Raw genomic sequence first — 14,656 nt, 5'->3', positions numbered from 1 at the left:
TCTTTTCTTCTTCCTATATATATATATATATATATATATATATATATATATATATATATATATATATATATATATATATATATATATATATATATATATGCTTATACCTCCTAATATTTGCTCATATATATGTTTATATACTATATAATCTTTTTATATGATGTTGTGACAAAATAAATAAATAAATAAATAAATAAAATAGATTTACATGTAGGTTGAATAATATGATTTAAATACTGCTTTATAAAGCCTTGGTAAGGCCACACCTGGAATACCGCAACCAATTTTGGTCCCCATGCTACAAAAAAAGATGTTGAGAATTTGGAAAAAGTTCAGAGAAGAACAACTATCAAAGGCCTGAAGACTAAAACATATGAAGAACTGCTGCAGGATTTGGGTTTCGTTAGTCTAAAGAAAAGTAGAATTAGGGGCAACGTGATAGCAATATTTCAGTATTTGAAGGGCTGCCACAAAGAAGAGGGGGTCAACCTATTTTCCAAAGAATCTGAAGGCAGGACAAGAAACAATGGTTGGAAACTAACCAAAGAGAGAAGCAACCTGGAATTAAGGAGAAATTTCCTAAGAGAGAGGACAATTGACCAGTGGAACAGCTTTCCTTCAGAAATTGTGGGCGCTTCATCACTGGAGATTTTCAAGAAGAGACTAGACAGTCACTTGTCTGAAATGGTATAGGGTCTCCAGCTTGAGCAGGGGGCTGGACTAGAAGACCTCCTAGGTCTCTTCCAGCTCTGTTCTGTTCTGTTCATTACTCTAAAGTTATGATGTTTCTGGGCAGCCTACCCAGTTAAGGCATTTTGATGGTACCTTCTTATTAATTGCAGCCAAGAAAGTTAAAGCAATGTGAAACAAAGCAGAACTAAGCGGTAGATGTTAATAGTATACAGGCAGTCCTTGACTTACAATACTTTGCTTAGTGACCGTTCAAAGTTACAACGGGTCTGAAATAAGTGACTTATGACCACACTTTCACACTTATGTCCGTTGCAGCCTCCCCAAGATCACATGATCAAAATTCAGGAGCCTGGCAACTGACTCATATTTATGAGGGTTGCAATGTCCCGGGGTCATGTGATCATCTTTTGTGAACTTCTGAAAAGCAAAGTCAATGGAGTTCCCTTAACCGTTTCACTCATTGAATAACTGCAGTGATGCGCTTAAGAACTGTGGCAAGAAAGGTCATAAAACGGGGCAAAATTCACTTAAGAAATGTCTCACTTAACAGCTGAAATGTTGGGCTCGGTTGTGGCCATAAGTCCACATGTAGTAAACCACATGTGACCTCGGTTTTGCTTTTATCCTTTTCCAATCGCCAACACAAAGAACATTCTTATTCGCCACCTTGAGAAGAAAGAAAGAAAACGGCCAAATAACTCTCAACCAGGGAGAGACGAGAGATTCAAAGGCCATAACAAAAAAAGGGATTGTATCCGATTGCTTACTCCTGCTAGCAGTAAGGGCCAGAATCCTGGAGAGAGAAGTTATGACAAACATCTCCTTACCCAGAAAGGGTCTTCTGATGTCTCTACGCTTCAGTCACTGTCGTGTCCCACTCCCCACTCCAACGAACGAGTCAAGGAAATCCGTGACAAACTTGGCAACGAAGCCTCTGCAGCTTGCCAAGTTCCTTTGAGACTTATCAGGGCAGGCAGGAGTCCAAGTTGTGACTTCAGCGATAGGATCCGATATCAGCAAACTAGATAAGACTTTGCTTGACTCAAGGTTGGAATGCCAAAAGCAGGTCCTTTATATAGGCTGTGGGGTGTGACTCCATGACTCAGCATTTATCCAGGCCTGCCCCTCCCTTCCTTCTGCTGGAGTCGCCTCTCAGATCTCCGGAAGCGAGGATCCTCCCACTTTGAATTGTCTTCAGCTGGATCTGCTGTCTGGGAAAGGGAGGGGTCAGAAGGAGTCCCAAGCAATTCCAATACCTGGCTGGCTTCCTGCTCTGACGGCTGAGCCAAAGGAACACACGCTGTATGAGTGAGGTTTATTGGGCTACTCCTTTCACTCCTGGAATCGTCTCTGGGCATGGGGCCAGGGCCGGGCGCTGGAGGCATGACAGGCTGTTCATCTTCATTATCAGACTCGGAGTCTGATAAAAGGCCCGGTTGGAGATGGGAGGGGCCCGGCTGAGGAGAGGAGGGACGACAAGTCACAACAGTCACCCAAGACTGATCTTCCCCGAAAACTAATTGTGATGCATGAAGACAAGCGGTTGCATGAAGAGAAGGACTGGGGATGACATGATGGCAGTCTATCAATATTTGAGAGGCTGTCAGAGAAAAGAGGGAGGGCCAACCTATCCTCCAAAGCACCTGAGGGCAGGACAAGAAGAAACGGGTGGAAGATTATTAAAGAGAGTTAGAACTAAAGACAGTGAGAACCAAGCAAACAATGGAACGACTTGTGGAGAGTCAAGAAGAGATTGGACAGCCATTGTCCAGATTGGTATAAAGTCTCTTGCTTGAGGATGGGGGTTGGACTAGAAGACCTCCAAGGCAGGGGTGAAATCTAAAAATTTTCCCTACCGGTTCTGTGGCCGTGGCTTAATTGGTGGGTGTGGCTTGGTGGTCAGATGACTGGGTGGGCATGGCCAATAACAATAAATAATAAAAATAATAAACAAAGTATAAAAAACAATACCAACTTTCACACTTTACACACACACAACACAACACAACACAACTGACTCACACACAATGTAAAAGCAGCTGCACTTCACACTTCATACAGCCACAAAAAGCTCAAAAACCAACTTTCACACTTTACACACACACAACACAACTGACGCACACACACACATACACACACAAAATGCCACATACAGCTTTCTGAGATTTTGTGTGTTTGTGTAGTTAGAGTGAAACACTACAGAAACACACCAAACCTCAGAAAGCTGCACAAATATTTTATTTTATTATTTTATTTTATTTTATTTTATTGTGGACTTCAGTTTCCAGAGTTCCTCAGCCAGCAAAGCCAATCAGCATTAGTTGATCACTGAGGAAATAGATTAACTAAGCAATTGATTCTGTCTGGCTGAAAGTGAAACTGGGGCTTTCCGGCTGGAAAAAAAGCCATGCGTTCATCAGTAATCAGGTAAGTGCCTTAGAATCTCTACTCTTACTTGTAGAAAACATGTTTTCTACAAGTAAGAGTACAAGTAAGGTTCTGCTGATGAGGAACTCAGGTGAGATCGCCAGAGGAGACTTTAATTTATTTTTTTTTAAGTTTAAAGTCTCTGCCGATCTCAGCTGAGGGGCGGGATCCTCAAAGGCTTTTTTTTTACTTTTAAAGGCATGTTTCAGCTGAAGAAAAGCCGGCTTTTAAAAGTAAAAAAATAAACCCTCTGCTGATGGTGTGGCTCAGCAAAGGCAGGGCGGGCAGGGCCAGGGATTTTTGCTACCGGTCCTCCGAACCAGCAGCCGCCATCGCTACCAGATCGTGCGAGCCGGTCCGAACTGGGAGCATTTTACCCCTGCTCCAAGGTCCCTTCCAGCTCTGCTACTCTATGTTCCGCATTCGAATGAAGGCCTCAAAGTGCCAGGCCTCTCTGGTGACAAGAGGCACATCTACCGCCACCTCATAATGGTCATCCAGGTTTTTGTAGCCCCTAATTCATACATCCCCCAGGAGATCCACAATCGGATAACATAATCCTTTCTGATAGTTCAAATTATGATATCCTCCCGATTGTTTGGAAATATTAACAATGTTCCAACATAGCTATCTCCCTGTAGAAGGGAGTCATCACTCAGCCCCAACCGAGGCTAGCTGCAAGGGATGTAGGGAAGCCATAAAAGATAAATACGATTCAACGTAATAATATTCATTGATATGTTACAATAGAGTCAGCATAGGAGAATCTGCAATCATTTTGACTGCACCAAAACTACTAATTTTATCACTTGGGAAATATCAGCTGACATTTCATCTCAAAATCTGTCAGCATATTTTTATGACTAAATCTATTATTACACCAGCCTCATATTCAGCCAGAGACCATTAATGCAAAATAAAATTCAGCTTTTTGATGGCAAATACTACTAGAATTAATTTGATAAATTCCGGAATCATATTCAACAAAATCCTGAATGATTATTACAATGAAATGTTTGACATCCATCAATTTATTTTCCTTCTGGCCCTGGATACATTTTGTACAGCTTAACCAGATTCAAGTGTGACCCCTGATGTTTCGCATGGCTCTAACTTTCAGCCCTGGAGGCCATTTTTTTTCTTTGGATCTTCAGGGCTGCCACATTTGGAGGATGGGCATGCTGTGGGAGGGGGGTTGGATGGTGATGGGGTAAGATGTATAGCCATAACAACAACAACATTCTGTTCTGTCCTCCCTCACCTCCGTCCGAATGATGGCTTAATTAGCCATCACTATCAGCTCTGGCAGCAGAATAGCCAGCGTCTGCCAAGAGCCTCCGTTATCTTCCACGACGCTGGTGAGTCACCCAGAAACAAACTTCAGCTCTTAATCAGTGGATTTGCCTGTTACAAAGAGACACAGAGGCTCTCACTGCCTTTTATATCCTGTGGGGTGTGGCTCCATGACTCAGCACTTCCTAGGCCTGCCCCACCCCTGCTTCTTTTGTTCCCGCCTCTCCTGCCTACGAAACCAAGCCTGATTGCCATCAGCTGGGTCTGCAGGCGTGGCCTGGGGGGGGAAGAGTCAGGGGATGGAGGCCTCGTTATCTCTTCCACCTGGCCTGTTTCTGGCTCCTGGAACTGAGCCAGGCAAGCCGGTGCTCCCGAGGTAAGTCCTGACAGCCCTTCCCCCTCACTGTCCAAGTCACTTTCTGGCAACAGGCCTGGCTCGGGGGGCGCAGATTGGAGTGGAGGCTGACACATACTTTTCCCTGGGAGTCAAGGACGTTCAGCCTGCACCTGGAGAGGCATGACTGGGAAACTACTCCAGTTAGGATGGTGACCTGATTGGACCATGTGACAGACATGTGGGTGCAGGGGAAGGGACCTTGACTTTCCTTTGGGTGGGGAAAACCCAGGAGACTTCAGATTCAGGTTTTCCCAGATGTGCCAATATGACATCTCTAATAAAATGGAACTTTGAGGAAATGCCTGCCTCGGAGTCTTACTCAGTTGAAGGAAGTCTTACTTGGAACCCTGACACTATCTTTGTGTTGTGACCTAGGCTCACTTAGGCATAAAAGGCACACTTAGCCCTAAACAACCTTATTTTATTATAACAGCTGGGAATTACTTCATTCCCAGCTTAGTCCAAATTAATTCCAAAACCAGTCCTTCAGAAAAAGGCCTTTGGCTATATCACCAACCTTTATCTTGTTTGGCACCCTGCCAAAGGCTTTTCTTGGCAAAGCTCCATGAAATTCAGAAACAAGAGATGCCGAATAGAAACAGATGTAGCAACATTGCTTTCCTACAAAGAGCCCAAGAGCCTTTGCTGCTCTTTTAAGCCTTATGGGAGGGGCCAATCATCTCCTGGCCTTACTCCTGAGTCGTCCTTTTTGCTTTAGCTGCTCTTGCCTTCTGGCAGCTCTTCTCATGGATGCACTAGGGACAGGCTCCTCCTGTTCCTCTGCCTCTCTGCTGTCCACCTCTGAAGGCTCCGGAGTCTGCACATCACTCCCAGATGGCCCTGGCCCCATCTCTGTCTCTGACACAGAGCTCTCGCCCGGGCCTTCCCCTGACTCCAGGAGTGACCCATTGTCCTCCCCAACCTCCTCACTGTCCGACTCCACTGCCAGCTCCGCAGGCTGCTGGTGGACCACAACACTGTCAGAAATAATGTCTTGAAGCCAGAAAGAGAAATGCACACGACATTATGAGTACATTTCATTAGACATTATAGTGGGAGGCAATATTTGACATTCGGTTGCCAGTCAATTAGCAATCGGGTAATTATTGCAATGTAAAGATTGGCTTTAGTTAAGTCACATTAAGGTTGGGTGGAAATGTTGCCCTGATACACCAACAACATTTGTGAACAATGCTCTCCCATCTAAAGCCAATAGCAATAGCAATAGCACTTAGACTTATATACCACTTCACAGTGTTTTCCAGCCCTCTCTAAGTGGTTTACAATATCAGCATTTTGGCCCTAGCAAGCTAGGTCCTCATTTTACTGACCTCAGAAGGATGGAAGACTGAATCAACCTTGAGTCTGGTGAGATTCGAACTGACAATTGCAGGCAGCCAGCAGGCAGCAGAAATAGCCTATAGTACTGCATTCTAACCACTGCACCACCACTCTTAATAGAAACTAATGCCGATTGTGACCAAGTCATACTTGAGAGTCAGCTTGGTGTAGTGGTTAAGACCCTTCGCTAGAAACTGGAACATGAAGCCAGCTTGTTTATGTTGAGCCAGTCACTTTTTTCATCCCTAGAAAGGAGGCAATGGCAAATGACTTCTGGAATCTTGTTAAGAAAAATGCAAGGACTTTTCCAGGCAGTGACCAGGAATCAATATTGACTCAAAGGCACATATGCACTTTATTTATTTATTTATTTTGTCACAACATCATACAAAAAGATTATATAGTATATACACATATAAATATATATAGGAAGAAGAAAAGAAAAACAATAGGACAGGAACGGTAGGCACATTTGTGCGCTTATGCACGCCACTTATACACAAACAGTCACATGAAACCTAATAGAGGCATTCTAGCAACGGGCAACTGGCAAATTTTAGATGACCCAGGAAACCTCCTTTAACCATAACTATAACAGAGTAACAGAGTTGGCTCTTGGAGATCTTTTAGTTCAACCCTCTGTTCAAGCAGGAGATCTTATACTATTCCAGATAAATGGCTGTCCTATCTCTTCTTTAAAAATCTCCAGTGTTGGTGCACCTACAACTTCTGGAGGGAAGCTCTTCCACTGATTAATTGTTCTTGTCGTCATAAAATTCCTCCATGGTTCCTGGTTTTAAATTTTAAATAGTTTTAAAATTTAATATTTATATTTGATACAAATTTTATGGGGTTTTTAATGTTATAAATGTTTTAAATTTGGCCAAACATAAAATAAGTTTTTTAGCTATTGTTTTATCTGTACATTGTCATTGTTTTATTGTGGCTGTGAACCGCCCTGAGTCCTTCGGGAGAAGGGCGGTATAAAAATCCAATAAATACTAATACTAATACTAATACTGGTTGGATCTCTCTCTGTGTCAAGCTTCCACCCATTGCCTCTTGTCCTGCTTCAGGTGCTATGGAGAGAAAACCGACACCCTCTTCCCTTTGGCAGTCCTTCATATTGAAAGGCTGCAGTTTGGCTGAACTGAACCTCAAACCATCTTGGTTGCTGTATTCAATCGCAATATTACAAGAGCAAAAAATAGATTCAAGCTTAATGTCAACCGCTTCAAACTCGATTGCAGAAAATATGACTTCTGTAACAGAGTTGTTAACGCTTGGAACTCATTACCTGACTCCATAGTCTCTACTCAAAATCCCAAAATCTTTGACCAAAAACTGTCTACTATTGACTTCACCCCATTCCTAAGAGGACCGTAAGGGGCGTGCATAACAGCACAAAAGTGCCTACCGTTCCTGTCCTATTGTTCCCTTCATTATTTCAGCCAAGGCAAAATCAGGCTTGATCTTTCAGGGTGAATAGATTACAGTTGATAATAGATTACAGTTGATAATAGATTACAGATAATAGATTATAGTTGATAATAGATTACAGTTGATTAAACTTGATTGCAGAAAAGGCCCATTTCTCCAGACATTAATAAAATCTCCAGTCCTCAAATTAGCATATATCTATATGTCTACAAGGTCACTGAATAAATGAAAGCATAAAATTATACCTTTCAGGATCGAACCTGACAACCATAATTCCTTAAGCCCATTCTCTAAAGATTTGAGGGAAAAGGTTGATTTTTCCAAAAAGTTGGAGCAGTGATGGAGAAACCCTTAAGCTATCTACCTATTGGAAACTTAGGCCCTTGAAGGAAAAAGAAGCAAATCAATCCAAGCTATACCTAAAGTAAAGAAGCTATCACAAAGGAATGAATCTTAGAAGCATGTTTATTAGCAGTGGAGAAATGGAAGAATAAATTTTAAGTTGCACAGAACTTGAGAAGAAATCCTAGGCTTAGAAAACTTGGAACTCCGTCGCCTTCGACATGACCTAAGTTTAACTCATAGAATCATCTATTGTAATGTCCTTCCTGTTAAAGACTACTTCAGCTTTAATTGCAATAATACAAGAGCAACCAATAGATTTAAACTTAATGTTAACCGCTTTAACCTAGATTGCAAAAAATATGACTTCTGTAACAGAATCATCAGTGCTTGGAATACTTTACCTGACTCTATGGTCTCTTCCCATAATCCTAAAAGCTTTAACCAAAAACTTTCTACTATTGACCTCACCCAATTCCTAAAAGGACTATAAGGGGCGTGCATAAGCGCACAAACGTGCCTACCATTCCTGTCCTATTGTTTTTCTTTTCTTCTTCCTATATATATATATATGCTTATACCTCCTTATATTTACTCATATATGTGTTTATATACTATATAATCTTTTTGTATGATACCTACATATATTGTTGTGACTAAATAAATAAATAAAATAAATAAATAAATAAATAAATATGGCAAGGCAGATGTGCCTTTCTTCTCCTCTACCAAACCATCCCAGGCACCACATCTCGCTAGTGTTTTCCTCCTGCTTGAAAGTACCACTGTGAATAGCAAAGATGTTCCCCAATAACTCACCAAAGTGCTGGAAATGTAAGAGCAATTACGGAACATATTATCATCTCTGGTGGACCTGCCCAGTGGCGAAACAATTCTGGGCCAAAATTAAAAAGTGGTTACAGGAAATAATACAGGAACCAATAAAGTTCTAATAAAGAATCTAATCTAATCACCATAAATAAAAAATAGCAATAATATATTCAGGGTTGGTCCACTTGAGATTGTGATTTTATTCTATTCAAAATGACTGGCTTAGTTCAGTGCAATACTTGTTTTGCAACTGTCTTTTGCAGTACTCTTCTCAAATTTGGGTACTGTCCTCTTTGTAAACAAATTAGCAGTCTACGTGGACAGATTACCTATCTAGAATCTCTAATCTATGCTTTCCAAGCAGAAATTAGGTGCCCAATTCAGCCATTCCAGCTGCTGTGCCATCAGCCCCCTCTACCACAAAGATCCTGCAGGAAAAGGGCAGTATGGACAACCGTGGGATCTGGCAGGGTGAGAGCGGTGAACCATAAACACAAAACTTTTACAGTGTCCCAGTATAACAGATATAGTGCCCTTGCTGACCTTGCTGACCTTGCTGACCTTAATAGGAACACTAAAGTGACAGGGGGAGCGGGATGACCCATTGCAGGGACGTGCTGAGGAGTTTAACGGTTATCTATACGATAAAATCGTTCAGCTTCGGGACGGTCTGGACCAAAATTGCGGCGATTCAGACGGGGCGTCTGAGGGCGGTCTTGGTGATATTGTCTGGGATGAGTTTGACCCTGTGACTCCCGAGGACATGGACAGGTTGCTGGGTAGATTGAATGCCACCATGTGTTTACTGGACCCGTGCCCCTCCTGGTTGGTGCTGGCCACTCAGGAGGTGACACGAGGCTGGCTCCAGGCGATTACGAGCGCTTCCTTGTTGGAGGGAGTCTTTCCGGCCGCCTTGAAAGAGGCGGTGGTGAGGCCCCTCCTCAAGAAGCCTTCCCTGGACCCGGCTGTTTTAGGTAATTATCGTCCGGTCTCCAACCTTCGCTTCGCGGTGAAGGTTGTAGAGAGTATGGTGGCATATCAGTTTCCCCTGCACCTGGATGAAACTGTCTATCTAGACCTGTTCCAGTCCGGTTTCCGGCCCGGTTACAGCACTGAGACGGCTTTGGTCGCGTTGGTGGATGATCTCTGGAGGGCCAGGGATAGGGGTTGTTCCTCTGCCCTGGTCCTATTAGACCTCTCAGCGGCTTTTGATACCATCGACCATGGTATCCTGCTGCGCCGGTTGGAGGGATTGGGAGTGAGAGGCACCGTTTATCGGTGGTTCTCCTCCTATCTCTCCGACCGGTCGCAGACGGTGTTGACGGGGGGGCAGAGGTCGGCCCCGGGGCGCCTCACTTGTGGGGTGCCGCAGGGGTCGATTCTCTCGCCCCTTCTGTTCAACATCTATATGAAGCCGCTGGGTGAGATCATCAGTGGCTTCGGTGTGAGGTACCAGCTGTACGCTGATGACACCCAGCTGTACTTTTCCACACCGGGCCACCCCAATGAAGCTATCGAAGTGCTGTCCCGGTGTTTGGAAGCCGTACGGGTCTGGATGGGGAGAAACAGGCTCAAGCTCAATCCTTCCAAGACAGAGTGGCTGTGGATGCCGGCATCCCGGTACAGTCAGCTGAGTCCTCGGCTGACTGTTGGGGGCAAGTCACTGGCCCCGATGGAGAGGGTGCGCAACCTGGGCGTTCTCCTGGATGAACGGCTGTCTTTTGAAGACCACCTGACGGCCGTCTCCAGGAGAGCTTTCCACCAGGTTCGCCTGGTGCACCAGTTGCGCCCCTTTCTAGACCGGGATGCCTTGTGCACAGTCACTCACGCCCTCGTGACGTCTCGTCTGGATTACTGCAATGCTCTCTACATGGGGCTCCCCTTGAGGGGCATCCGGAGGCTACAGTTAGTCCAGAATGCGGCTGCGCGGGTGATAGAGGGAGCCCCTCGCGGCTCCCGTGTGACACCTATCCTGCGCAGACTGCACTGGCTACCTGTGGCTTTCCGGGTGCGCTTCAAGGTTTTGGTGAACGTCTTCAAAGCGCTCCATGGCATAGGGCCGAGCTATTTACGGAACCGCCTACTGCTACCGAATACCTCTCACCGACCCGTGCGCTCTCACAGAGAGGGACTCCTCAGGGTGCCGTCAGCGAGACAGTGTCGTCTGGTGACGCCCAGAGGAAGGGCCTTCTCTGTGGGGGCTCCCGCCCTCTGGAACGAACTCCCCCCAGGACTTCATCAACTCCTGGACCTCCGAACCTTCCGTCGCGAGCTTAAAACACACTTATTTATCTGCGCAGGACTGGATTAGGATTAGTTTTAAATTCGTGGGTTTTTTAATGGGTTTTTATCATTTATTCTAAATTTTTAATCTCGGCCAATTGAATAAGTTTTTTAATTGTATTTTAATAGTATTTATATTGTAATATTATTGTTTATTTTATCTGGCTGTGAACCGCCCTGAGTCCTTCGGGAGAAGGGCGGTATACAAATTTAAATAATAAATAAAAATAAATAAATAAGATCAAGGTAGTTGTGATACTGATAACTCAAACAATCAAGGGATTATGGTCCGAGATGAAGAATTTACTTTGGAAAAGTGTGTATCAAGTGTATCAGGTATTACAGATCGGTCACACAAGAAGAGCACGGTATCCAAAAAGAGAAGCCATCTTCTGATTGGTGATTCAATTGTAAGGGATGTAAATTTAGGAAAGGATATGGAGGTTTTGAAAGAGGTCAGGTGTCTTCCTGGTGCTACTGCCAGCAGAGACAAGAGGCGTATTCTTAAGATAGTCAAGAATGCCAGTAAGGATTCTGATGTTGATGCTATTATACATCTTGGCACAAATGTTCTTTTCCAAAAGGATGTACTTTCTGTGCAGAATGATTTCCAGAGCTTGGGGTATGAACTTAATAGCATAGGTTGTAGGCTTATCTTTTCAGAGGTTTAACCAGTACATAAGGAACAAAAAGGTAAAGGCCAGTGTGTAGTGGAGTTTAATGTGTGGCTAAAGGAATAGTGTAAAAGGGAAGGCTTTGGTTTTATTAGTCACTATGTCTGAAACTGGTCCAATGAAAAACTTTACAAAAGAGATGGATTGCATCCATCAAAGAAAGGGACTGAGTTACTTAGCAATAAATTGTAAGGGCCGTGGTAGCTCAGGCTGGTAAGAAGCCTGTTATTAGAACACAGCAGCCTGCAATTACTGCAGGTTCAAGCCCGGCCCAAGGTTGACCCAGCCTTCCATCCTTTATAAGGTAGGTAAAACGAGGACCCAGATTGTTGGGGGGGCAATAAGTTGACTTTGTAAATATACAAATAGAATGAGACTATTGCCTTACACACTGTAAGCCGCCCTGAGTCTTCGGAGAAGGGCGGGATATAAATGTAAATTAAAAAATAAAAAAAAATTCACAGATTTTCTGGATAAACATTTAAACTGAACAGTGGGGACAGAGAATTAACTGATACAGAAAATTTCTGTCCCCAGCAATTGAAAACTAAAAGGGTTAACAGTGCATGTAACATAGATGTCTGTATGGATAAGATTATCAGCCCTGCTATCAAGCAAAACCAAGCATTTAACAGTGAGTGCCATACCATGTGCACTAAACCAACAGGTGGCAAGAAAGTAGGGGCAGTCAACACAGGTTATGTAGACAGTAAACACAAGGTCAATCCAAATGGACTCAAATGTCTATACACCAATGCACAGAGTATGAGGAATAAACAGGGTGAATTAGAAATTCAAGTAAATGAGGGCAGATATGATATTGTTGCCATTACGGAAACTTGGTGGGATGAAACTGACAAATGGAACATACAGCTAGAGGGATATAAATTATTTAAAAGAAATAGACCAAATAAAAGAGGAGGTGGAGTTGCACTATATATAAGAAATAACTACATCTCTACAGAAATAGAGCACAACAATGATGAAAATCATCTTGAATGTATTTGGGTCAATATAAAAGGGGTGAAAAACGATATTGCCATAGGTCTATACTATAGGCCACCCAACCAAACAGAGGAAGTAGATGAACTTTTTGCTAGTCAGCTAACTAAGGTATGTAGGAAGCACATCACAGTAGTAATGGGGGATTTTAACTATCCTGACATCAACTGGGAAACAAACTCTGCACCAAGTGGAAAATCCAACAGGTTCCTAACAAACCTAGCAGACAACTTTGTTTCCCAAAAAATAGAGAAGGCAACAAGGGGATCAGCCATACTGGGTTTCTGTGCCAACTCAGTAAGCTCACACTGCCCAAGGAGCTGCTGATTCAGTTCTACAGAGGAATTATTGAGTCTGTCATTTGCACCTCAAATTCCTTGTGTGTCCAATCACACTTGGCCAATAAATTCTATTCTATTCTATTCTAATAGAGATGAAATGATAGAAGGTGTTGAAGCTACAGGAACCTTGGGGGCAAGTGACTACGCAATATTGGAATTCGACATTAAGCAAATACAAGTAGTAGAACAAAGTCAAACTAGAATCTTGGACTTTAAGAGAGCTAATTTCAATAAACTTAGAGAGAGCTTGAGAAGGATTCAATGGATGAGAATCCTCAGGGGGAAAACGAATCAAGAAGCTTAGGAAATTTTGAAAAGTGAGATTATAAAAGCGCAGGCTAGCACAATACCAAAGAAGAAGAAAAATAATAGATCTCAAAAGAAACCAGCATGGATGCATAAAGAACTATCTGACAAATTGAAAGACAAAAAGGACAAATATAAAAAGTGGAAAGAGGGGCAAATAACTAAGGCAGAATATCAGCAAATAGCCCGAGCCTGTAAAGATGAAGTGAGGAAAGCTAAGGCTCACAATGAACAAAGGCTAGCGACAAAAGTAAAAAATAACAAAAAAAGCTTCTTCCAACATGTTAAAAACAAGAAAAAAGTCAAGGAAACAATTGGCCCATTGCTGGGAGAAAGTGGCAAGAAGATGACAAGCAACAGGGGGAAAGCAGATCTACTTAACTCATTTTTTGCATCTGTCTTTACACAAAAGGAAAAAAACAATCCAACCTATCAAAACAGCACTACAAAAACAGATTAGAAACACAAGTTAAAATAGGGAAGAAAATGGTAAGTGAACACCTGTCTACCCTAGACGAGTTCAAATCACCAGGACCGGATGGATTACACCCCAAGGTTCTGAAGGAACTGGCAGACGTGATCTCAGAACCACTGAACTATATCTTTCAAAGATCCTGGAGCACAGGGGAGCTGCCAGAGGACTGGAAAAGAGCTGATGTAGTTCCCATCTTCAAAAAAGGAAAAAAAACAGATCCAGGAAACCACAGACCTATCAGCCTGACCTCAATACCGGGGAAGATTCTGGAAAAGATAATCAAGCAACGAATCACCGAACACTTAGAAGCAAACAAAGTAAAAACCAAAAGCCAACATGAGTTTGTCAAAAACAGGTCATGCCAGACTAATTTTATTCCATTATTTGACAAAGTGACAAAATTAGTAGACCAGAGGAATGCTCTTGATATAATTTACTTGGAGTTCAGTAAAGCATTTGATAAAGTAACCATCTGACTGAGATGGTGTAGGGTTTCCTGCCTGGGCAGGGGGTTGGACTAGAAGGCCTCCAAGGTCCCTTCCAACTCTGTTGTTATATTATATTATAAAGGGAGAGCCAGAACAATTTTTATTAGGGATCCCAACAGAAACTTATACAAACGATGCACAATATTTAATACTCCATATATTAACAGCTGGATGGAGTCACTGAAGCAGTAGGCATGAGTTTAAATGGACTCCAGAGGATGGTAGAGGACAGGAAGGCCTGGGGGAACGTTGTCCAGATGAATCAGCTGGCAGGAATAGCACTCCAGAAGATACAACAACAACAACATATTAACAGCAGCACG

Source organism: Ahaetulla prasina, chromosome 6 (genome assembly GCF_028640845.1).
Source record: "Ahaetulla prasina isolate Xishuangbanna chromosome 6, ASM2864084v1, whole genome shotgun sequence".
In the NCBI taxonomy this organism is placed as follows: Eukaryota; Metazoa; Chordata; class Lepidosauria; order Squamata; family Colubridae; genus Ahaetulla; species Ahaetulla prasina.
This window is presented reverse-complemented; position numbering follows the sequence as displayed.